This window comes from Miniopterus natalensis, chromosome 8 (assembly GCF_054644295.1).
Source record: "Miniopterus natalensis isolate mMinNat1 chromosome 8, mMinNat1.hap1, whole genome shotgun sequence".
In the NCBI taxonomy this organism is placed as follows: Eukaryota; Metazoa; Chordata; class Mammalia; order Chiroptera; family Miniopteridae; genus Miniopterus; species Miniopterus natalensis.
This window is the reverse complement of record NC_142088.1, coordinates 62,929,927-62,954,453: the sequence shown is the minus strand read 5'-3', so window position 1 is coordinate 62,954,453 and position 24,527 is coordinate 62,929,927. Positions and strand designations below refer to the sequence as shown.

Genomic DNA, 24,527 nt, shown 5'->3' with positions numbered 1-24,527 from the left:
TGTTTAGAGCAGGGCCCCATGTACTGAAGGATCTCAGGTTTGATTCTTGTCAAGGGCACATACTTCTGTTACAGTCTTGATCCCCAGCCCTGGTTGGGGTGCATGCATGAGGCAATCAATCAATGTGTCTCTCACATCAATGTTTTTTTCTCTCTCCCTCCCTTCCAATCTCTCTGAAAAACAATTTTAAAAATATCCTCAGAAAAATATTTTCTTCTACAATTAAAAATCCTAAAAGTCAAAATAGAAAAGATGGCATCATGAAATAAACTACTCTGCTATGTAAGGTAATATTTAGAGTTATAAAGATGTAAAACTCATTAGTATCTATGAGTTCATAATCTAGACTAAAATATGAAAAGGTTTAGAAGTCCACTAAGAATTTTAGTACATTGCCCTGGCCAGGTAGCTCAGCTGGTTAGAGTGTCATCCTGATACATCAAGGTTGTGGGTTCAATCCCCGGTAAGGTCACATGCCCAGGTTGAGGGCTCCATCCCCCAGTAAGGGGCATGCAGAAGGCAGCCAATCAATGTTTCTCTCTCATCTATGTTTCTATGTCTCTCTCCCTCTCCCTTTCACTCTCTGAAATCAATAAACACACATACATATATATATCTATATAATCAACCAATGAATGAATAAATAAGTGGAACAACAAAAAATTTTTTTAAAGAATTTAAGTACATTGAACTATATGGTAGCATACATTTATAATATTGGAAAGGTTAAAGTTTTATGTAAAAGGCTCAAGCTGATTAGATATGGACTTTCAATCTATCATTAAAACCTTGATTAGATTCATATATGTAAGGTAACTTTTACTTGCGTGTATAAAAGAATGAAATTATCATGGGGTATAGGTAAATTCTCTAGCCATATCATTTTTAAGGTTTTAGTAACATCCTTGTTAACATTATTAACAGCAAACTTTTATTTAGACTATAAAGAGATGATATTTAAATACAAGTTCTATTTTCCTGTCTTTAACTCAAACCAAGATTTTATACCTCTTACCCATGGTTGTTTTCCATTGGGCACAACAGAACAAACTCCTTAACCAAGACCACAGCAACATTACTTCCCATTAGTCAAGTACAAATATCCCCTTTTCCTTAGTTGAAGTTTACCACGACCTCTGTGAAGTATTCTGCATTTCTTCTGTGTATTTTTCCCCCCATAAAGACTTTGTTTAACCTTGATGGTATAACATTTCTCAGGCTTTTCTAACCTTTCTTACTCATGCACATATTGCTGTCACCTATCAATTGTGAGCTCTGTGAAAGACATAACCACAACTTTACACTCTCAAAAGAGTGTAGTACGATACCTTAAATTCAATAACAAGTTGAAATCTGTCTCAAAGTCAGCTGCTTGGAGTTAATACTTATTTTAACACTAAAGTAGGATCCTCTCATTATTATTTCTCTAGGTATGTGGAAAGATAAATAACAGCTGCCATACAACTGAGTGCCACTACTAACTGGTCAGAGACAGACAAGGAAGATGAGATTATTTACCTACTTTTCCCATTCTGCCAATGCCTTAAAGTGGTTTTTCAAAGTCCCTACCTTTTCCCACAAGCTCCTTCTCATCTACCTCTTAGTCTCAGCAGATGACTTTGCTTTTTACTTCATAGAATTAAAAGCCCACTGGTCATGAGTGCTGTGATCATTCCTCTTTCATGATAAATGTATTTTCATCCAAATCTAGCCTTAATCTTTCCCATTTCTATCTATGGAAAAAGGCCCCTCCTTCTATTAAATCTAATCCCCCCACCTTCTGTCTTCCCTGAAACCTTCCTCCCATGTTGATATCCTTTCCATTAACTTCAGTGACCCTTTTGTGTTCATAAACAGGGTCATGCCCCATCCTAAACCATAAAATTGCTTCTAAATTTAAGCCATTTCCACATGTATAACCCTATCTCCTTAGCCCAGGACCAATTTATTATAATGGATATTAAGAATCTTTATTTGAACAGATTCACCTAATTTCCAACATATCCATTAGATCCATATAATTTATCAAATCAAAAATTCGGGCATCATCTTCAAATTTTTTCTCATTTTCATTTATCACTGTCATTTCCCCCATTCAATCACAAGTCCTATCATGCAGCTCTTAAATATATCTCAACTCCATCCACTTCAGTCCATCTGCACTGCCAAACCCCAAATCAAACAATAATTTCTCACCTGGATTATTGTAATTACCTACTAAGTGGCCTCTCTGGTGACAATTTTATACAGTACCTCTTTATTCTCCATACTAGAAGCAGAATAACCTTTCTAAACAGCACCTTGGTCTATATCAGTCTCCTCCAACATTTACGTCAGTCTTACTGGGCCCTGCTTATCTCTCAACAAATTCCCTTATCTTTAATGCACTTTCTGCCTCTATATTCATTTTCTCAGAACCAGAGTTTTACCAGCACCCATAGACTTCTAGGTTCCACTTCCTTGACTGCCTCAAGTCAGGATCTTTGCATAAACCATTTAGTCTGCCTGAATACCCCTTCTTCCTTTTTTCTAAACCACCTCCTCTCCCTCAGTGACCACATTCTACTGCTTCTTCCCATAAGCTTTTCCTGAACTACCAAGACAGTTATGTGCATCTCTTAGAAGTTCTTATATCACTCTTCCCTTTCCCTTGTCACCTACATTGTAAACATCTGTTTATTTGTCTGTATACTTCTCTAAACAATAAGTTCCATGGGCACAAATGCTATGACTTTTGTTAATTATCTAACAGGCCTGATTACCTAGTAACTGAATAACATATGCATAGGGTAAACAGATAAGTGAATGAATAATTACAGTGTTGATGAGAAATCACAAAGGGATATGAGAGATAATAGAAGATAAATATTTCAGGAAGAAGCTGCCTTCAAATGGCCTTTTTTCCTACCTGATAGAATAGAGATCATGTAGATTGAGTTAATAAACACATGAAGTATTTAGTGACTACTGAACCCACAATGGAATTTATAAATATAGTTAAAGCCTTTGTAGATCAAAATGTATTATTAAACAATATAGCCTTTTTCATTTAAAAATATTATATATTTTTTTCAGAACCATCTTTAGCATCTTTCTACTTTTCGTATGGATTTCTCAATAGTTGTTTGAATTCTTCTCTGCATCATTAAATAGATGTATCTGGGTAGTTAAAAAATAAAGAAGAATCTTCCTGGAGTGGAGAGAAGATATAAAAATAAAATGAAAAAGATTCACAAAGAAGTGGAGAATTCAGAAGTTGTGTCATGACTCAGTTGAAAAGTTCAATGTCAAACCGAAAACTGGCTTTGAAATAGTTTTCTATTTTGCAGTACAATTATTTGAATATCATCAGAACATGTAAAAGACAATTAGAAAATACAACAGTGCAGACTCTTCATTTGGTGAGTAATTTCAAGGCCAGAATAAGAAAGCCCATGTGTATTAATATAAACTTATTTAAATGCTGGGTAAGTCAATTAAATATTGCATAATTTTAAAAAATGAATAAAGTTAATTCTAGAAACCCATATTAGTGTCTCTAAAACTTCTTTCTGCCAACAAATGTGCATATATATATATGTAGTCACATAAGCATGATTTTAAATTTATATGTATATTAATATTTAGTAAATATATATTCATATAAAACAGCTTTTACTGTTTAGTTTTCAAGAAACTTGATGCTCACTTCTTTCTTGCTTGAAAAATATTTATAATGTATCTTCCTTGCTTTCTATAGACTTGACATATATAAAAACAAGCATTCTACTTTGCTTTCCTACTCAGGTCTTCCTTTTGGTTTTCAACTTGTTTTCAACTTACCACTAAAAGCAACAACGTTAAATGAGAGTGGGTTATAAGTAAGTCAATAAAACACACATACACAGATAGAAAAGCGCTTGTCGCCTATATGCATGATTCACTGACTAAAAAAGTTGCCAGTCACTGCTTAAGACTCTAAAATAGAAGGAAAGAATTCAGCTATAGAAAGGCAATCAGAAGATCTGCGTTTTCTTAGACTCTCACTGAATGTTTTAGGACGAAATGGTAATGAGAATAGTAGAAGGGGAAAAATGCCATCTAGGGTGACAGGATAATCAGTGTGCTGTGCAGCAGGAAGTCTGCTTCAGAAATAGGCTCTCATAATGCTGAGGAAGGAGTGTATGATTACAGTCATCTGAGCACCCAAAATACCAAATCCACGAAAACAGGCACCCATTGCATCCAACCAGGTACCCAAGGAATTAGTAGACAGGAGAAAGCAGTACTGAGTTTAATCCTTTATTAACTCACTGTTAGAGGATATTTTATTTCTTAGAATGGTATAATGCAGATTTTGATAATTTTCTAGAGTCGTAGCTTGTTCCCATGTTTCACGTACCTGTAATAGGGGAACGTACCATAGCAGGGGAAGATTGGAGGACTGACTGCTTGGCTTCAGAGGAAGGCAAAAATGGAACTCTGGCAAGCAAAGGGGAAAACATTGAAACAGCTAGCAAAGATAAAAATGGGAAAACAAACAAATGAACAGGAATAGTGAATAAGAGAAAAAAGTCTTTTCCTGAGATTAGGAGGTAAGGGTACTTCTTCGTAGGATGTAACCGAAGTTTCAGAATAATCTAAGGAACCAAGCACATGGCTGAAAATATAATATAAATGACCCCCAGGGCACACAAGCAAGTCTTGGAAAGATGATCAAGATGGCCAAATCTTTCATTCTCCAATGAAAATAAATGCATACTATTCATTTGAACATGGATGGCAACTTAAGCACATACTTACTGTTAATTAACTTTATTTTTAGATTTTGTTTTGTTCAAAGGATGGCTTTCCTATATTTTAGAAAGTCTTGAATATACTGGGGGAAAGAGAATGTCCTAGGAAGCCTCTTATCTGGGGGATAGCTGTAACCATCTATTTTAATGACAGAAGACAGTTTATTTCTTAAAGCAACATGATCTGTAAGAAGCACCTGAAAGAGGAGTCCAAGAATTTCTAACTTGCTTTAGAACATCTGTTATGATTTAGGTAAAACTTCAGATGAGTTCTCTGCCTACATTTTACCTTCTGGGCAGGAGCCAGACTTCATGCTACAATGACTTCATACTACAAAGGGCTTATGTTAATATCTGCAGTACTTAAATTGAATTTCTCACTAGACTGAGTTGAAGCAGGTACTGCACATCCCTCTCTCTGGATGGGGGAGTTGATGGGAAATGCAGAGATCTCTCCAAAAATAACTTCCTCACAGAATCTCCTCTTTTACCTTACACTTGAAATGGCTGATGGGTACAACAGTTGTAGAATTAGGCTTTGCTATTTTCTTGGTAATTCTGTGCTTTGCTTGAGCATCACACTTTGATAAGCATTATTTCTCTTGTGTTGAATAGAATTTCAATAGTAATTCATTAGGAAACAGTTTGACTGGGTATACAATTACTAGATTTGAAGTAATAATATTTAAGAATTACTAGTATCCTTCAGTATATCCATGAAAATTAATATTTTTGAGAAGTTTGAAGCAATTGTTTCCTTTTTTTCACCTAACTTCCAATTTTGCCATTAGACTTTTGCTATATTCTGGGGACAGTGTGACTGGTAAAGTTTTTTTAAAAATAAATATATATTTATTTTTCATCTTATAAGCTTTTAAACTTATCTCCTTTGTAGTTCTTTAAACTAAATATTCTGTTCCTTGGTATGAGTAATAGCTCCCTTCATTACTTTCAGTTCTGGGAAATTTAATTATGGAATTTTATTTAATATTTTCTCTTACATCTGTTTTTCTTATTGGAAAGACTGTTAACTAAATGCTGAGACTTAAAGATCAATGCTCTAATTTTCTTTTCTGTTTTCCATCTCTGTCTTTTTGTTAAAAATTATAGATTACTTTTTCAAACTCTTATCTGTCCATCTCTTAAGCTTTAAAAGTTTGCTCTTGATCTTTATTTTTTTTTAATTTCAAAATACTTTTTATGCTCTGAATACTGTTTTCTCTTTTTTAATCGATTCATTTTTTTTTTTTCTCCTTGGATATTAAATTTCTATTCTCTGTATTTTCTCTAAAAAAATACTTTATTAATTCTGAGTGTTGTTTTCACATTAAAGGCTTTCTCAACTCTCTGATGACCATTGGCTGTTCCTTTATATTTAATAGTGAGACACTTAAAAATTTGTTTGGAAATCCCATCCATGGGTGGACTTTATACTTTAGTGTTCTTCCCTGTAAGATGATTGGATATCATGTTGAAGAAAATTCAAATCTTAGTACCTGAAATTTCCAAAGTTCTGCCAAAGGGCCATAAAAGAATATGCCTGACTTTAATGATCTGGGAGCCAAGATGAGAAAGAGTGCTGAGAATCTCGCTACTCAAAAATATAGATTTTCTACTTACTATCTATCCCTCCTTTTAGCTTTTGTTCCTAACTCTCCTTTGTGCCTGATGTCTTCATTCTTGAGCATCACCTGGTCATTCTCTTCACAGAACAATTTTTTCACATCATGCCTGACTACTAAGATGGATGAGGGGACCTGGAGCACTTCAACTGTACCTTTGAAGTTTTTCCACCAAAAGTTTTCTATCCACACTCCATAAGTCTGTTTTGTTTTAAACATAATTTTTGAATGTCCCTTGGGTTCTTCAGCCTAGTGTCTTGCTTCACATTAACTTTTTGGTACACAACATAGAAACCTCCAGCTTTTTATGCACCGCTAAATTAGGTACTACTTCTTCATACATTTGGCATTGACTTTCATCAACAGTTATCATATTTCCCATTCTTCTTGTCCCTGAATGTACACCACTTCTCCACTTAATCTGACGCTTGCGAGGGAGTTTGGTGGAGAGTTCTCAGTCCACCTCATGTGCCTATGTAAACCCATCGGTATTAGTTTTCTAAGGCTGCCAAAACAGAATATCACTGACTGGGTGGCATAAGCAACAGAAATTTATATCCTCATAGTTCTGGAGGCTAGAATTCTGAGATCAAAGTGCTGTCAGGTTGCAGATGACTGTCTCTGCCTTCCTGTGTCTTCACTTGGTTTTCCCTCTGTATGTGCCTGTATTCTGATCTCGTATTGAATTAAGGCCAACACTAATGACCTCATTTTACTTTAATTACCTCTTGAAAGATTCTGTCTCCAAATACAATCACATTCTGAGGGACTGGATCTTAAGATTTCAATACATGGATTTTGGGGGACAAAGGTCAACTGTAACACCAACTATAGTAGGATTAAGAATGACCCAAAAACTGATGGCAAGAGAATGTTACCAGGATGTGTAAGACTTTCGGCAGCAGATACTTTTGTCTTGAGTAGGAAGGTCAAGACAAGAAGGTTGGACAGAGGGACAGAAGAATATGATCCAAGGAGATAGACTGTATATGAGTAATCTCATGCATGTACAAAACACCAAACTAAAAGTTCTTGAAAATATAAAAATTAGAGCCAGTGGGATCTGAATGAGAATAACCAAGGACCAACCCCATGGGCAATAATATAGCATTACAGTTGCAATACAAGTGAATAGAGTGTTCCCCCAAAAAACTCATTTACAGATTCTTAAATCAATGATTACCATCAGCACTGGAGAATAAAGTAGAACAGGAGAAAGACAAACTTTATTTTGCCATGCAAAGTTTGTTGTATGGCTGCTTACATTTTCAGCAACCAACAAAGCTAGGTCTATAAGAAGATTGCTTAGCGATTCTAAAGTTTAGAAAGGCATGGAGGAATATTATGTCAGTTATCCTAAGCAGTTAATATTATAAAACACTCTGTAATTATATTAAACTTGCAATGGTGGTTCTTTAAATAGATTTAGGTTAAGGAGTAACATATTGAATCTTCTTAAGTATATTATGCCACTATAGCCCTAACTTTCCTTAGAATTTCTTTTTTCTTGGCTTATCTCCAGTTGATGAATCATGTTGTTTATCCCAAGAAAACAAATGTTCCATGCCTCTGGTAAGTCATAACCTATTTCTAAAGCAGCATCAGCTACATATGCCTTCTAGTCATTAAAATGATGCTTAGCCGATAGTCTAAACTGTAATTTTATTATTCTATTTTTCTAAAATAAGTAATAACAACACAGAATACACACCTGCTTCTTGCTACCATCTGCAATATCTTATCTCATGTTAGAAAAAATATGAAAGGCTTATTAAATTATGTATTTTTTATAGACACAGAGAACAGTATGGTGATTATCAGGGGGGTAGGGGTTGGAGGGGGAGGTAAAAGGGCATAAACGGGGATAAATGGTGATGGAAGGAGACTTGACTTGGGGTGGTAAACACACAAGACAATATATAGATAATATATTATAAAATTGTATACCTGAAACCTATATAATTTTATTAACTAATATCACCCCAATAAATTCAATAAATAAAATATAATTTAAAAAAGAAATAAAAGGCTTATTAAATTAGACTAAAGAACCTAATAGCAGTGAGACACTTACATGAATATCAGAGTTGACAAGTAAATGTAGTGAGAGTTGCCAAAAATCAGAGTTACAATTACTTATAAAGATTTTGATTGTCTGCCTGTAGATAAACCTGTAATGCACAAAGTGCTTCAGGAGACCTGGTCCTGGCCCTTCCATTAATCAGAAGGATGCCCAAGTCTGAATATTGACTGGTGTTTTGCTTTCCTCTCTTAGAGAATCTCAGGAGATGGCACTATAAAGAAAGAAAACCAAATTCACAAAATCTGGGGCTTGGAGTAAACATGAAATGAGAATGCAATTCTTTCTGAGTATTAAAAATCATTGCTTGTACTAAAAATGAAATATGCCTCCTATATAAGGAAAATGTCAAGATTTAGATTTAGCTTTTATACATTTGTCATTGATTATACTTTTAAGTGAAATATATATATATATAATATACATTTGAAGTGTTTAAGCTCTTTTGCCCACATGAAAATACATGTAAATATTCAATAAATTATAAATACTTCCTCAAATTTATATTAAATGGGGAATCATGATATAATGAGTTAAATACTTGATTTCCATAGCTAGATGAACTTTAGTTTCCCTTGCTTACTGAATATTCACTGACATTTGTGGAACAGGAAATATAACTTGCCAAACACTGTCAATCAAAATATTTTAGTTATATGATTGCTATAAACCTCCAACTGATGTTGAACAAATTAGTAAATGTAGATAGATTTTTTTTTTTTTTTTTTTTTACCAAAATGTGAATGAAAGCAAGATATTTAAAATGAGTCTTTGAATTCAAATCTGCTTCTGGCTGCTAGAATATCCTGAGAAAATTCTCCTGGAAAGCACTCTTAAACTAGAAGCAAAGGTCCACAGCTCAAAGGACAATGAATGCAAAGCAAAATTATAAACGTTGTTTTCTGTAGTCTTCATGCTATGACTCCTCTTAAGTGACAATATTTTGGCAGTTACAAAACCATGATTCAAAAACATTTAGCAAGAGTAAATATCCTGAATTCTGGGCTATACCTCAAACATACAAAATTGTGATCAGTATTGTGTCGGGAAGGAGGAGAGGAAGGTGCAGGAAGCTTCCCAATATTTATTGCAACACACCAGAGCTTGAGAACCATTGTTTAGACATCGTGGTCCTTTACTCTGCTCTTTCACCATGGGTGATCTCAGGGATCACCCAGGGACCCCTGCTCACCCACCACCATCTATCGTGCTGGGGCTTCGCCTCCTGTGTGATTAATATGGACTCTGCACCTCATCCTGTAAATTCAATATCATGGTTTCCTGAAATCAGCAATTACCTGATTCTCTCAACTCATAAACTAGGGAAGCTTCCTCAGTTCTGGCTCACTTCCCAGTGTCGGGAAAAAAATAATTTTCTGCCCAAGAAATAATCCAACATGGAGATTAATAGGTGGACAATTCAGATCAGAAGAGAGAGGAAAAACTTATTTTAATCCATCAGATAATATGTTTTAGGTCTCTCAGGACAGCATGGTCTATTTCAAGTTCTACATAAACTAATATATATTCTGCCTATTTCAACTGCATCTTATTTCAGGCAACCCTGAATCTCTCTTAAGTTTAAAGAAAAAAATCAGAATTCCTCAGTAAAAAAATTTCTAGAATTTAATGGTTTGTAAGACAAATTGATTTATAAAATGAGGATAATGATTTACCTACCTATTGAAGCTTTAGGGGTTAAATGAGTTGATGTAAACTCAATACTTAGACATTATCATATTTTATATATTAAACCGGTCCTTTACTATAGAAATTTTCATAGATTTTTAAATATCCTAATGTGCATTGTGACTAAGTGGGTGTACGGCAGGCATCATTTCACAGAGATATCTGAGCAATTGCAGAATTCAGATGCTTATTTGGAGAAACAAACTCTAGATTAGGCCCTATACTGACCTTCTGTCCTGCACAGATGTTATGTGCTCCAGAGAGTCCAGAAAACATCACTCTGTGAAGGAGAAACACAATTTGTTGGTGTTTGTCCCAAGTCCATTTATCATCAGAGGAGATTCCAAACCTGAACTTTTATAGCTGAGAGGTCCAATAGCATTTATATAATGGAGGTTAGGATAATATGACTTTTCAATATTGATTGACCATTGTGTTCCAGTGTTCAATGTTCCATGAAACAAAGAGAATATTTTCACCCTATCACTGTCTAATAAAAATCCCTGTTGCTAATTTAAATTCATTTCCTCTGATCTTCATTTTTTTGGTAACCCAATGTTGTTTTAATTTATTTGGAATGCTACATAGTAAATATTGGTGGATTTGTCAAATTTCTGGTCCTCGCTTACAGGATAGTAGGTAGGAACACATTTTTCTGCCTTTTAAGAGTTAAACATGGTCATCTTACATATCTTTGCAAGTGATACACGAGCAGAAGTTATGTTACTCTTGGGCCAGAACTTCAAGACATGATGCATAAGTTACGATGTCCCTTCATCTTACCATAGACTAGTAACTTGCCAGATAATTCCTACTCTGCAGGTCTGTTTCCCTGAATACGGATAACAAGTACACCTTTATTGGTTAGGCCACTGAAATTTTAGGCTTACTTTGTACCACAGCATAAATGAGCCTATCTTGACTGATATATTTTGATACTGAAAAAAGATGTTCTTAAAAGTTGCTAAAACTTTTTGTTGTTTCACCATTGCATGATTCATCTATCCATTAAGTAAAGTGATAAAATAAGCTTCCTAAACTTCCAAGCTTAGAACTAGACTCTGAAAATAGTTAAAATTCTAGCAAGTTATATAATTCTGAGCAGCCAAACATTAGACTCTCCTAACATTTAACTGGAACATGGTGTTAGTTCATGTATTCCATTTTTAGAATAGTATGCATATAGACATTTTAAAATTAAAATATGTTAAATTTATTCAACATATATTTATTATGCATTTTACTAGCCTTTAAAATGGGAGCTGCTCTGCTCTGTAGTGCTGAGTGATCTAGAATAGCTTTCAAGCACTTTGTTCTTGAGACTTCTTTCTATTCTTAAAAAAAACCTATTCAGCTCCCCAAAGAGCTTTATAGGTGAGTTATTGATGCAAATGCATACTGTATTCAAAATTAAAACTAAGAATATTAGTTAATATTTTATTTTGAGATAATTTGAGATGCAGTTGTGAGAAACAATGCAAAAAGATCTGTGTATCCTTTCTCTACTTTTCTCTAATGATATTGCAAAACTATAGTTCAGTGTCACACCCAGGGTATAGACATTCACCGTCAAGATATAAAGCTTTTCCATCGGCATGGGGACCCTTCCTGGAGCCCTTTTATGGCCACACCTGCTTCCTACACACCCCTCCTTCTCCTTATCCCTGGAAATTATTAACCTGTTCTCTATTTCTGTAATTAAAAATATAAATATATATAATATATATATATATCTTTATTGATGTCAGAGAGAGGAAAGGAGAGGGAGAGACAGAGATAGAAACATCAGTGATGAGAGAGACATTAATCCGCTGCCTCCTGCACGCCCCCTACTGGGGATCGAGCCGGCACCTGGGCATGTGCCCTGACTGGGAATCAAACCTTGATCTCCTGGATCCTAGGTAGATGCTCAGCTGCTGAGCCATGCTGGCTCGGTATTTCTGTAATTTTGAGATTTCAAGAATAGTATATGAATGAAATTGTATAGTGTGCAATTTTTGGTGATTGGCTTTCTTCACTCAGCGTAATTCTCTGAAGATTCCTATTAAGAAGGACTTTTGAAGAACAAAAGCTTTCGTTTCTACGAGGTCAAATTTATTATTCTTTTTCCTTCTAACAGTTGTGTTCTAGCCCCCCTAAACTCTAGGGTTCTGGGTTGTGAGATTTTTTTTACAAGGTGTATTTTCTTCTTTCTAAAAATTTATAATTTTAAGTCTTGCATTTAAGTTGAGGATCCATTTGAGTTATTGTTAATTTTTTTTTTCTGTATGAAAGACAAGATTTAAGTTGATGTTCATGTTTTCAGTTCATAAATGTCCAGTTTCTCCAGGACCATTTGTTGTTGGAAAGGCTGCCTTTCCTTCAACGAGTTGCTTTCACAGCTTTGTAAAACATCACTTGAGTGTTTGTGCGGGCTCCTTTCTTGGTCCTCTATTCTGTTGCATTGATTCAGGTGTCTTTTCTTCTACCAGTGCTATGCAGTATTATATCCCTTCACCAATACTTCTCATTTTATTATTTTTCAAAATTGTTTTAGCCATTTTAGTTACTTTGACTTTCCATATAAATTTTCAAATTATCTTGTCTCTATATAAAATACAAACAAACAAAAACCTCTTGTTGGAATTTTGATGGACATTGTAATTCTGTATATCATATTTAGTAGAATTAACATTGCTACTATTTTTGTTGGTTTTCAACTCATAAACACGGTATATCTCTCTGCTTACTTAGACTTTCCATAATTTCTTTCATCAGTATTTTATTATTTTTCAGCATATAATTCCTATCATGTTTTGTTAGATTTACACCTAAGTATTTTACTTTTTAAAATGATTCTTATAGACATCATATATATTTAAAATGTTATTAGACTATAAAAATACAACCAACTTTTGTATGTTTATCTTGTGTATTTGTGAACTTGGTGAATTCACTTATTAATTCTTCAAGTTTTTTTCTAGATTCTTTAGATGTCTATATCAATAATCATGTCATAGGGAAAGTTTTATTTTTTTCTGTTTGACTGGTATGTATTTCATTTTCCTTTTTTGCTTTATTGTACTAGCTCAGCTTTCTAGCACAATGCTTAATCAGAGTGGTCATGTGGACATCCTTGCCTTGTTCCTGATTATAGAAAGAAAACATTGTCTTTCACCATTAAGTATAATGTTAGCTATAGATTTTTTTTTAATGGTCTTTTTTGTTTATCATACTTTATTCTATGTTTTGGACAATTTTTTTAATCATGAAAAGGTTTTGAACTTTATTAAATGTTTTTTGTGTGTGTCAGTTGTAATTATATTGTAACCTCCCACCACCACCTTTCTAAAATTGTGTCTGTAGATGATGACCTGTTAACTAACATATAACTGCAGATAAACAGCCTGCTTGTTTAAAAATTCCAGGAACTAACTTCAAAAGAAGCACACGCCAACCTCCAGACTTTCCTCCTCTGGGAGATTTGCTGGCTTGCAACCATAAAATATAGGATAACCAGATGAGACCATTGCTTAACCAGTTATCTGAACAGGCTGTGCTAACTTGCATGTAGTCCCTTCAATGGAGAATGCTCAGACCCTCTCTTTCTGATTTCTTTGTTCTGTTTTTTTTCCTCTTTCCCCTCCCTGGATGCTTTCAATTGTTAAGATGGTCTTTGCAACATTAGTGTTCAAGAAACCTGCTCTCCTTTCACCAACTCTTGTCTCTTGATTATTGGCTTTCCAGTGGCAGGCAGCTGCAACTGGGCTCAGTATCAATATTGTATAATATAATAATGATGTGCTCTTATTTCTTAAAACTTAATCTATTCTGTGATGGCTTACATTGATTGGTGTGTGTTTTTAACATCGAACCATCCTTGCATCCTTGGCATAAACTACCCCTGATCATTGTGTATATAATTTTTTGTATATTCCTGAATTATATTTGCAAATATTTAGTTTAAGATTTTTGTGTCGCTATCCTTAAATGATATTGGTTAGTAGTTTTGTTTGTTTTTGTTTTTGTTTTTGTACTGCATTTTTCTGATTCTGGTATCAGGGTAATAGTGGTTTTATATAATAAATTTACAAATGTCCCTTCCTCTTTTGTTTTCAATTAGAGATTGTGTAGATAAGTGTTAACTCTTCTTTCATTGTTTTGCAGAAATCTCTAAGCAACCATCTGAGCCTGGAAACTTTTATTTTGAAAGTTTTAAATCATTAAATCAATATCCCAATCATTAAAGAATTATTAAAGTTATCTCTTCTACACTGAGCGAGTTGTGGAGTTTTTTTGTTTTTGAAGAATTGGTCAGTTTCATCTTAGCTTTCAAATTTATGGATGTAGAGGATTTTTTTCTTTTTCTTTTTGTAGTATCATCTTATTATCTTTATGGTGTCTGCAAAGTTTGTAGTTATATCATTTGTTTTATTGCTGATGTTGATATTTTGTGTCTTTTCTATTTTTTTTTTTTTGTCAGTCTCAGTGGAGGTTTGTTGATTTTATTGAATGTTTTTGAAGAACCAGCTCTTTGCTCTATTGATTTTTTTATAGTTTGTCTATTTTTAATTTCATTGATTTCTGCTCTTATTATTCCTTCTACTTGCTTTGGGTTTATATTGGGGTTTTTATTTGTCTAGGATCCTGAAGTAGAAAATTAGATTACTAATTTGAGACATTTTATGTTTTGTAATGTCTGCAATTAGTGCTTCAAGTTTGTCTCTCAGCACTGCTTTAGCTCTGATTCTACCCCCAAACTTGACAACTAGCAAATTTTTAATGGATAGTTATAATTTGAAACCTGATGCCATACCAATGAACTTTTTGTCCTATCATATTAAAATCCATTGAGCTGTATTGCACTCTGAATAGTTACTTTCCCCCCCATGTAGATCTTCCAAATACTAACTTTTAAAATACACTATCAATATTACATTCATTAATAATGCTAACAATCATATTATAGTTCCTTTAGTAATTGGGAAGCTGTCAAACTAAAAGTAATGGTAGATAATTTTAAAATTTAATTTTTACTTGAAAGCTCAAATAGTATTACTGGCAGCAATTACTATTATTTGTTTTTTTCTGGGTTTGTCTCACTTCATTAATTTTTTAGAATATGTCTTCCCAATATCTCTGTATGAATAACCATAATCTGCCTGATGGTTACCCTTTCAGGCAAAAATGCTATTTTACTTAAAAAGTGGCTAGAGCAGCCATAAACTGAAAACCACCATATTTCAGCATACAGCAGAGTGCTTTCTATGTACTTCGCATTTTATAAACAGAATAGTAAACAGATAAAATTTAATAAAACTAATAAGTCTTTGCTGTACAAAGGGCATTATTAAGTGAATGTGGCAATTTTTCTCTGCATGTGAGAAGTGGTGAGGAATATAATGTTTAATAGTAGAGTTTGCTTGATTCATACTAAAGAACCAGCCACTCTACACACTATTGCTTTGCCCCATCAATGCAAGTATCGACACAATGAAAAGGCAAATAACATCTAAGTTATTTTATGATATTAGCACTGACATATGTATCTCATGAAAAGATCTTGGTGACACCTAGGCTCTAAAAGGTCATGATTTGAAAACCACCGATCTAAAGAAACAGGGCACCTACACTTGTGAAACTTAGAGTCTTGAGAGAGAAGAAATAAAACATGCAAAAATATAAAATAATTAATTGTGATAATAATATGGAAGAAGACTAGAGAGTACTATTAGACACAGGACACATGCAACTGACACAGTAACAGAGAGGGTGCACTTCAGATCGGTGAGTTCCAGAATGAGCCAGAGATCACCTCTCTGAGTTAGAGACATTTAAGAAGACAACTGAAATATAATTGGAGTTAGCATGGAGATAGCAAAACAGTAATCATGTGATCACTGAGTAGGGAAAGCATTCGATATTTCTCCTGAATTAAAAAGTCTAGTGTGACTGGAGAGAAAGCACCCAAAGTATTTTGCTATGAGGCTGGAACATAGGAGTGTATGTGCCCAATCATTCAGGCTCCCGGGGCTGGCTAACTTTTGTAACTCTACACACATTCAGTAAGGATTTACTGAAGAGGTTTAGACAAAAAGACAAGATCCACTATTTAGATGTCAAAGATCCATTCATTATTGACATTAACCAGAAGATAGCTCTACCAGCTAACTTAATCGCACTCCACCAATTACTGAATCAAAAATAATTATAAATTTGTTAATCTTTTTTGAATCAAGACCATATGTTGTCCTATGTGGTTGTACTTACATTTTTCTGAAGATTCATCTAGGATAATTTACATGTCATAAAATTGTAGTGTAAATTCATAGAATTATGCAAAAATTCAGTACAGCATCTGGCTTTACAAAATTTCCATTATCCTAAAATGCCTAATCATTCACATCTGCAGCCATTCCTCTCTCAAAACCCCAGCTCCATGCAAGCTCTGATCTGTATTTTGTCTCCCATAGATTTTTAAAAAGCTTTTTAATTGTTTTTATTATTCAAAAAAGCTTCACTTAGCTTTCTCACTCTGTGCTTGTGCCTTCAACTCTTCCAATGATTTTCTGCTCCTCAGTAAGGACAGCATGCTTGATCCTGTCATGGACGTATTTAGCACACATGGATCCACTCTAGGCCCTGCTGACAGCTGACATGTTCTTTCATTTTAGACAACCTCATTAGAACTTTATTTCTCACGGCAGGAACTTCTTGAAGTCGGCCTGGGCACAGGCCACATGCAGATCCTGGTGCTTTCCCAAACTTCTTGGCATAAAGGTAAACAATTCTACCGCCAAGGGTTTGGGACAACCTAGTTTTGCTAGAGGCTATATGCTAAGACAGCCTCCATCAGTATGTCAAACTCTGACCATTCTGAATGCCTTGAAAACACTCATCCCAGGAAGAGCTCCAATAAATGTTCTTACTGCTGAAAATTTTATGTTAATTAAATCTGGCTCGTATTGCTTAATGATTTTCAAGTTTATTCATGACAAAATATGTTTCAATGCTTCATTGATTGCTAAATGGAATTTTTTGCATGGATATAAAACATGGTTTCATTTATTCACGAGATGACGAACACTTAGGTTGCTTCTAGTTATGAAATACGTTTTCTTGAAGGTTTCATTTTTCTTGTATTATACATTTTCTCTCATTTCTTCAGTTTGTATAATTTATATTAATGTATTAGTAGGTTCACCGATTATTTCTTCTGCTTTCTCAAATCTGTCATTTACTTCCTGCAGTTATCTTTTATCTTATTTATTGAACTTTTCAACTTTATATTTTACATTTGCCTCTTTTTAGTATTTTCTAAAATGTTTATTTAGATTCTTAATTTCTAGAATCGATACCATCATATTTTCTTTTAATTCTTTAAATGTGTTAACTTCATGTTTTTGTTTTTGTTTTTAACATATTCACAAGAGCAGCTTTGTCATCTTTTTATACTAAATCCAATCTCTGGGACCCCTCAGAGACAGTTTCTATTAATGATTTATTTTCTGTCTCCGGGTCACACTTTCTGTTTTCTTTGTGCACCTCATAAATTTGGTTGAAAACATGATATTTTAATAATGTATTGTAGCAAAACTGGATTCTTCCTTTTTTTCCTCCTCTAAGGAACATTTGTTTTTGTTTTTTTCTCTTTTCCAACGTAATTATTGTCTAGATAACTATTGTCCTGGTGTTTCCTGCTGAACCACCATCCAAGAACCTTCTTCCCTGTTGGACTTATTTTTAAACTCATTCCTACTTTGATTGGATCAAGCACTGTCATAACATTAGTGAATAATGTTTTATAACATGCCGTGTAAAGAACTGGCTATAATTTACTTATTTACATTTTGTCCCCCAGCAAGACTGTTGCCTTCTTCATAGTTGTGACCTTAGCTAATTTGTCTTCATAATACCAGCATCTATCATGCAGTAGGTGCCAGACAAAAGGGTGCTAATCTGAATTTAATGCAATTGAAGAAAGGAGGTTTATTATTTAATACGTGACCAACTCCTCGTATTTTGGAGTCATAATCTTAAAAAAATACCCTCTGAATTAGTGAGAAATGGATTTTATGTAGAAAAAAACCACATTCTTTAAAATAATTAATTTGGCAAGTCTACTTGATCTGCTTTGTCTGAAGAGCTTATGAACTCTTTCAATTTCCTCCATGATTCTTTGAGCTCAACTGCATGCCTTATCGTTTAGATTATCTTTTCAATGCACATATGCATATGAGTAAATAAATTCCCCATGGGAAAAAGAAAGATGAAGAAAATTCTGCAAAAAGTAAAAAATAAACAATTGTACAATGAAGGTTTCAAATATCTACAAGTGTGGACAATTGTGCTAAAATTTCTCAAATATGTGAAGAGAATCCGTGCTTGGAGTCTAATCAGAGCATGCCACACTTGAGGCCTTTTTGGCAGGGTGTCCATTCAGTTGGAGGCGCAGACAAAGCCAAGCTCAGCCTGTGCTCGTAGCTGACCTCAGTGCTGGCAATCTTCCAGGTCCAGCTTTGGAAGCAAAACCAGGATGAGTCTCTGTCATAAATATGTGGAAAATAGAGATTAAGAAATCTTCTAAATGGCATTTGACTTACTCTAATTTCAGAAATAAATATGTCAGTTATCTCATGGATGATAATTATTAACATATGTAAAAATTTGTGTAGAGGTGGCTTTGCACTAGAAAGGGGGTTTAGATTTATTGAAATCAAATAACAAAATAAGTATTACAACTTTTTAAAAGGTTGCCAAAATCTGTTTGGGCTCTGAGGATGCTACCTCTCTGGCTTTATTACTTAAACTGAAAAGCTCATGCTTGAGGTAAGATACCTTTTCATTTGCTGCACCTTAATTTGCTTTTCTCTTAATTGAGCTCAGCATGAGGTAAGATTTTATAAGCAATGTACACACTTATATTTTTTAACCTTGATTTTTATAATATCTATTCCCTTGGTATCATAGTTCCCATGCCCTGCTGTTTGAGTGGGTTAAGGTAAGGAGTAGTAGCACAAATAAAGAATAAACCAGTGCTCTAAGAAAACAATGAACGAGACAGAACTTCTTAAGTAAGCTTCTTTCCCTTCTAAGCTTGGTAGATTCAATGCACTCAAAAAGGGGCTAACCTCGGTGGATAAGGCTTGCAATCCCCATTTAAAAAGAAGCAAGGTCACTCCTGTTGGGGAACAGATACACCTTTATTTTTCTAAAAAATAAAACAAAACAAAAAACGTGCTTGGTATTTATACCTGCACAGCACAACAAAATCTTAATAGCAACACATTCCTGGTTAGGCTTAACCACACGACACAAAGTTGAACAGAATTTGAATGGAGTGCCTACGCTTATCATGTTACTGTTTTAGTTCTAAGCAACTTACTACGGAGTTATAACTGTGATTTAAGGGAAAAAGAGTTTTTATCTTACAGGCCATAAAATTGTAATTAAATGTTTATAATATTTTTTCTAATCTAAGCACCATTTTTAATTTTTGTTTTTCCTACATTTAGAAAGTTTAATATCAAAATTCCTACCTAATAACCTCTCTATTTCTGAAAAGCCAATCCAGTCCTATCAGTGTTCAAAGATAACTGCCATGCCTTTTAGTATGAAGGTAGTTGATGGAAATATTAAAATAATAGAATTTTAATCATTAATTATAATGTGTGATTTCTTATCACTATTGATAGAAAAAAAATGTGAGTTACACTTATTCTAGAGAATTGGGAAGAAATAAAAGTAACAAGTGAGAAATCTTTTGCTTTGTGTTATTTGATTTAGAAATAGATCAATAAATGCTAAGAACAATTTTAGAAAGAGTAAGATTTTAATACAAGTAAATATGGTTTAATATGAAAAATGAGGGGGAACAACCTCCTGATTTATGATCATTTCTTCTCATGGATAATTGAAAGTGATATGCACAAATCATTGTTACTACTATAACAGTTTTGTAAGAAAAAGTCCTTACATAAACTCTCCATGTGTGAAATAAAAATTAATGAGGCATAACACTTCAGCCTATCCCTTATACTGATAGATTCACATACACATAAATGGTGACTTTTTAATACAAAATTATATAACTAATTTTTCTCACCACTTTTTTAGTGATGCTAACCCTAGCCTTAGAGCTAAAATCAACCAATTTAATGAAATGCTTACTTAAACACCAAAGCCATTATTACATATGTAACAGTTTGGAAATATTGCATTACACTTGGAAAATGCCCAACATCAGTGAATCAATTTTCTATCTGCTTTGTAAAAACAACTTCTGCTTTATTGCTTTTTGGAAACAGAATTGAAGCAATACTTCATGAAAGCCATTAAAAAGAACTTGTGACAGACTTCGAAATAAACTATATTATTTCTTGATTTCCTTTGAACACCTAATGGCAGAACGAAAACTGAATTAGATATGTTTACATTCTCAGTTATGATACCTGATATCCTCAAATTAAATAGTTGATTTGTGAAATAAAACAATGTTAAATTGAACAATCAGCCTCATCAACCATCTAGTGCTGAACAGTTTAAATTTTTAATTGGTCAAATAAAGTATCATTTAGTGTGGGGAAATATGGAAGATAGTCTGTAATTAGATAATTAACACAAAGATGATTCTTATATACCAGCAACACATTAAATACTTAACCATGTGTAAAGAAAACAATTTCAAACTGGTGAATGAAAACAAAGTCTTTGGGAAATTCCTTGGGGTTTTTGTGTGATTTTTTAAATAGTTGTTTTGGGATATAGTTGGCTATTTCATACTGTTAATACTACAAAAGTATAGAAGGGAAGAAAAAGAGAGTGTCTATTGATTTTAGAGCATTCCCAAAAGAGCAGAATAGATTTTGGGAAAGTATGGTGGGTTTGTTAAAAATACATTACTGTAGTTTTTTTCTAATATATTCACTGTGGTTGAAAGAAATATGTTTTAACTACAAGGAGACATATTATGTTTAAATTACATTTTATTATGTATTGTCATTTCTAAAATTTTGCAAAAATAATCAAACTTGTGAGGAGTTCTTTCCTTGCCACTGGAGCAGAAGTAGTAGGGCTCCAATAAGTCAGCTGTGTGGGCCCGTGGAGCACGTCAAGCATAGCATGTTGCAAGAATTAGAATTAGCATCAATCTTATTTCAAAGCTTCCTTCTTCATCTTTGGAACTGTAGAATGTTGGCCAGGATGAAATCACCAATCTCCTAAACACCCCTGTGAAGTAGTTAAGAAGTACACGGTGTTCACAGAGCACACAGCACCCTTGCCCAGCAAGGAAGAGGAAGGGGGGGAATAAGTTGGCTTCCTACTTCTTCCACCCTCTAAACCTCTGCCAAACCCTCCCATAACCATGCTCAACCAGAAACCAGTTAGTATAGGAGCCCCGGAAATTCGGCCTTTAGGATTCAGACAACTTTGAATACAACACAATGGTGGGGAAGGGTAGGAGGAAATCTGAGGGCAGACATACTGAGCAGCTTATTTCCCATGAGACACTATCAAAGTTAACTCCGTCAACAGTGTTAAACATCTTAAAGCTGTGTTAACAGCCAACAAAATGATATAAACTCGACTTTCACGCCTATTTCATTAATTTATTAAATAATAGCATTTAAATATGTTTTAAATATTTGCTGTAGGCCTCAGTTATATTGGCAATATAGTGTTTTTTCCTATATATGTTGGTTTTCCTTACTTATAAGATATATGTTGCTCAGTACTTTCATATGTTTGTATGTGTATGTGTGCATTTGCACATTTGTTTCATTTAAAAAAATGTAACTTTTATACTCAGAGATGTGTTGATTATATCCTATTCTCCACAATTATTTTTTTAACAACAAGGGCACAGGACATTCTATGAATGCTATGAATTTTTAAACTATTTCTGTTTCAGGTAATCTATGCCATTAAACCACACTAAAAACTGAGTTGGTACAATACAAAATATTTTAATTGGAACTTTCTAAGCAAAAAAGGGTCGAATTATGTTCTGTTGGCCTTCTGTCAAACATTATCTCATGGAAGTATAAAACCAAAGCCGAATTATTAATTCCTCTTGGGCCCCAAACCCAGGGTAGATAGATTTTACAGGTCTGGCCCAGGAAAATTACTAAACAAATGAACAAAAATGTGAAAAAACCAAAAATTTTCATGGGAAATTACATAATCCATAGTTACTATACCATCTGAAATGTTCAGTTTTTAGCAAAACAAATAAACAAACAAAACACAATGAAAATTGAAAGAAACATGAAAGGGCAGCCTGGCCTCAGGAGGCACCAAAAAGCAATAAAAAAATGGTAAATGTCACAGATGTTAGCTTTAACAGATAAAAATGACAAAACAGTTAATATAAATATTTTTAAAGAACTAAAATATTTAAAGAACTAAACACAATTATGAGAATAATAGCTGACAATAAAGATACTCAATAGTTATATATATACATATTTTAAAAGAAATCCTGGGTAAAAATGAAGAAAAAACATTCTACAGGGTCTCAATTGCAGATTCAAAAATGAAAAATAATCAGACAACTAGAAAAAATTCAATATTAATAATATTAATTATCTATTTGAAGAACAACAACAAAAAAGAGTATATGAGACCAAACAATACTATTAAAGTAATGGTTAAACTTCCTCAAAGTTGATAAAAAAAAACATTCATACAGATCCAAATAACTCAACAAGCCTAAGTAGAATAAATACAAATAGATTCACACCTGGACAAACTATGAAAAGCCGACCAAACAACAAATCTTGAACGCAGGAAGAGAAGCAACTCATAGAGTTAAGGTGAAGCATCAAAATGTTAAGAGCTGACTTTAATAGAGACAGTAAATAAGAGAATGCAGGAAAATACCACTTATAGAACAAACAGAAAACTATAAGAAAGCCCAACAATCCCAGATCCAACATAAGCATTCTTCAAAATACTGGCAAAATAAAGATATGCTCTGATAAGCAAATACTAAATTTGTGACTAGCAGATTCACCTTACAGGAAGCACTAATGGCTAATGGAGTCCTTCAGGCTGAAAGGAAAGAAAACTAATCTTCCATTCAAATGAACAGGAGGAAGTAAGTAACATCAGAGATTCTGATATATGGACTAATATTAACAATTTTTTTTTTTTTTAACAAATGTAAAGATTTGTTTTATTTCTACTGGGGAACAGAGGAAGAAAAATAGAATTGTTTTCCAATTTGCTCTCCACTGTATACACACATACCCACACGCATACATAAACATACACACACCGAAAATACCCCAAACAAAAAGCCAAAGATATAAAATAAATTAAAAAATCAAAACACCCCCAAATTGCACCAATACTTCGTATTTTGGCCAAAAGAATAGACCATGGGAGGGAGCACAAAATGCAAAATCAAATGACCACAAAATGCTGAACAAACGACATTATTAATATACAAAATATTTATATTACAGAACTAGTAACAGTTGAAGTTCTCTGTGTTGGAACCACATAGCTGATTTGTTAAATCTAGTCCATGCCAGCTTCCAAAAACCAGAAAAGATTTTAGTTAGCTTCCTTCTTTGATGCCTCATCAAAATTTTCTACAAGAGTTGGAACATCATCGTCTTCCTCTTCAATGTCTTCTGGTTTTGGTGCTTTGTTGTCCAACACTTGCCGAGGGAACTGTTCGGCTAACTTCCTAAAAATCGTTGAGCTGTCAGCACCAAGCTCACTCAGTATTTCAGGGAGCATTTCGGTGATTGGTTTGGCTCCTGCATGACTGGTAATTGCAAAGGTGTTAGCAGAAAGTGAGGCTATACTTTGGGATTGTTGAGATGAACAACTGTCCCATCATCTTTAATCATGTTTACCTCTTCAACACCAGCCATATTATTCACAGCCAATTGTTTTAGAGAACTCTGAAGTTTTTTGTCATCAGCTGTAGCTGTTCTTTGTACCACCTTCTTCTTTCTGCGAGCTGTACCCTTGCCCCTATCCGGACCTGAGCCCGAAGTCAGGCTAACTTATCTTGATCCATGCTGTCGGCAAACCTGAAGCAGGGAGGGTCCTCCAACACCAGCATGGGGCAAGAGCAGGTTGGCTGCCTCAGTCGAGACAGAGAAAGGCCACATTAACAACTTTATAAATATGTTTTTAAATTTCTTCTATTAACTTTTTAAAATCAAATAGAATTATGTAAAGTGATGACTGCAGCACTGTACTATTGTTTTTTAAAAAAACACATTTATAGGTAACATATAAGACAATAGCATAAAGAAGGGGGGGATGAGAGTGGAGTTACATTGGAAAAAAGTTTTATATATATTACCAGAATTTAGTTGGTATGAATCTAAAATAGATGGTAATAAATGAAAATGTATGTTA

General features: G+C 33.9%; 2 pseudogenes; both read right to left on the bottom strand.

The window, feature by feature from the left end:
* Positions 1–16,662: 16,662 nt before the first annotated feature.
* LOC107542018 (large ribosomal subunit protein eL34 pseudogene) lies at positions 16,663–18,177 on the bottom strand (annotated as a pseudogene).
* A 5,470-nt stretch (positions 18,178–23,647) lies between these two features.
* LOC107542021 (transcription factor BTF3 homolog 4 pseudogene) lies at positions 23,648–24,180 on the bottom strand (annotated as a pseudogene).
* Between the last annotated feature and the right edge of the window lie 347 nt (positions 24,181–24,527).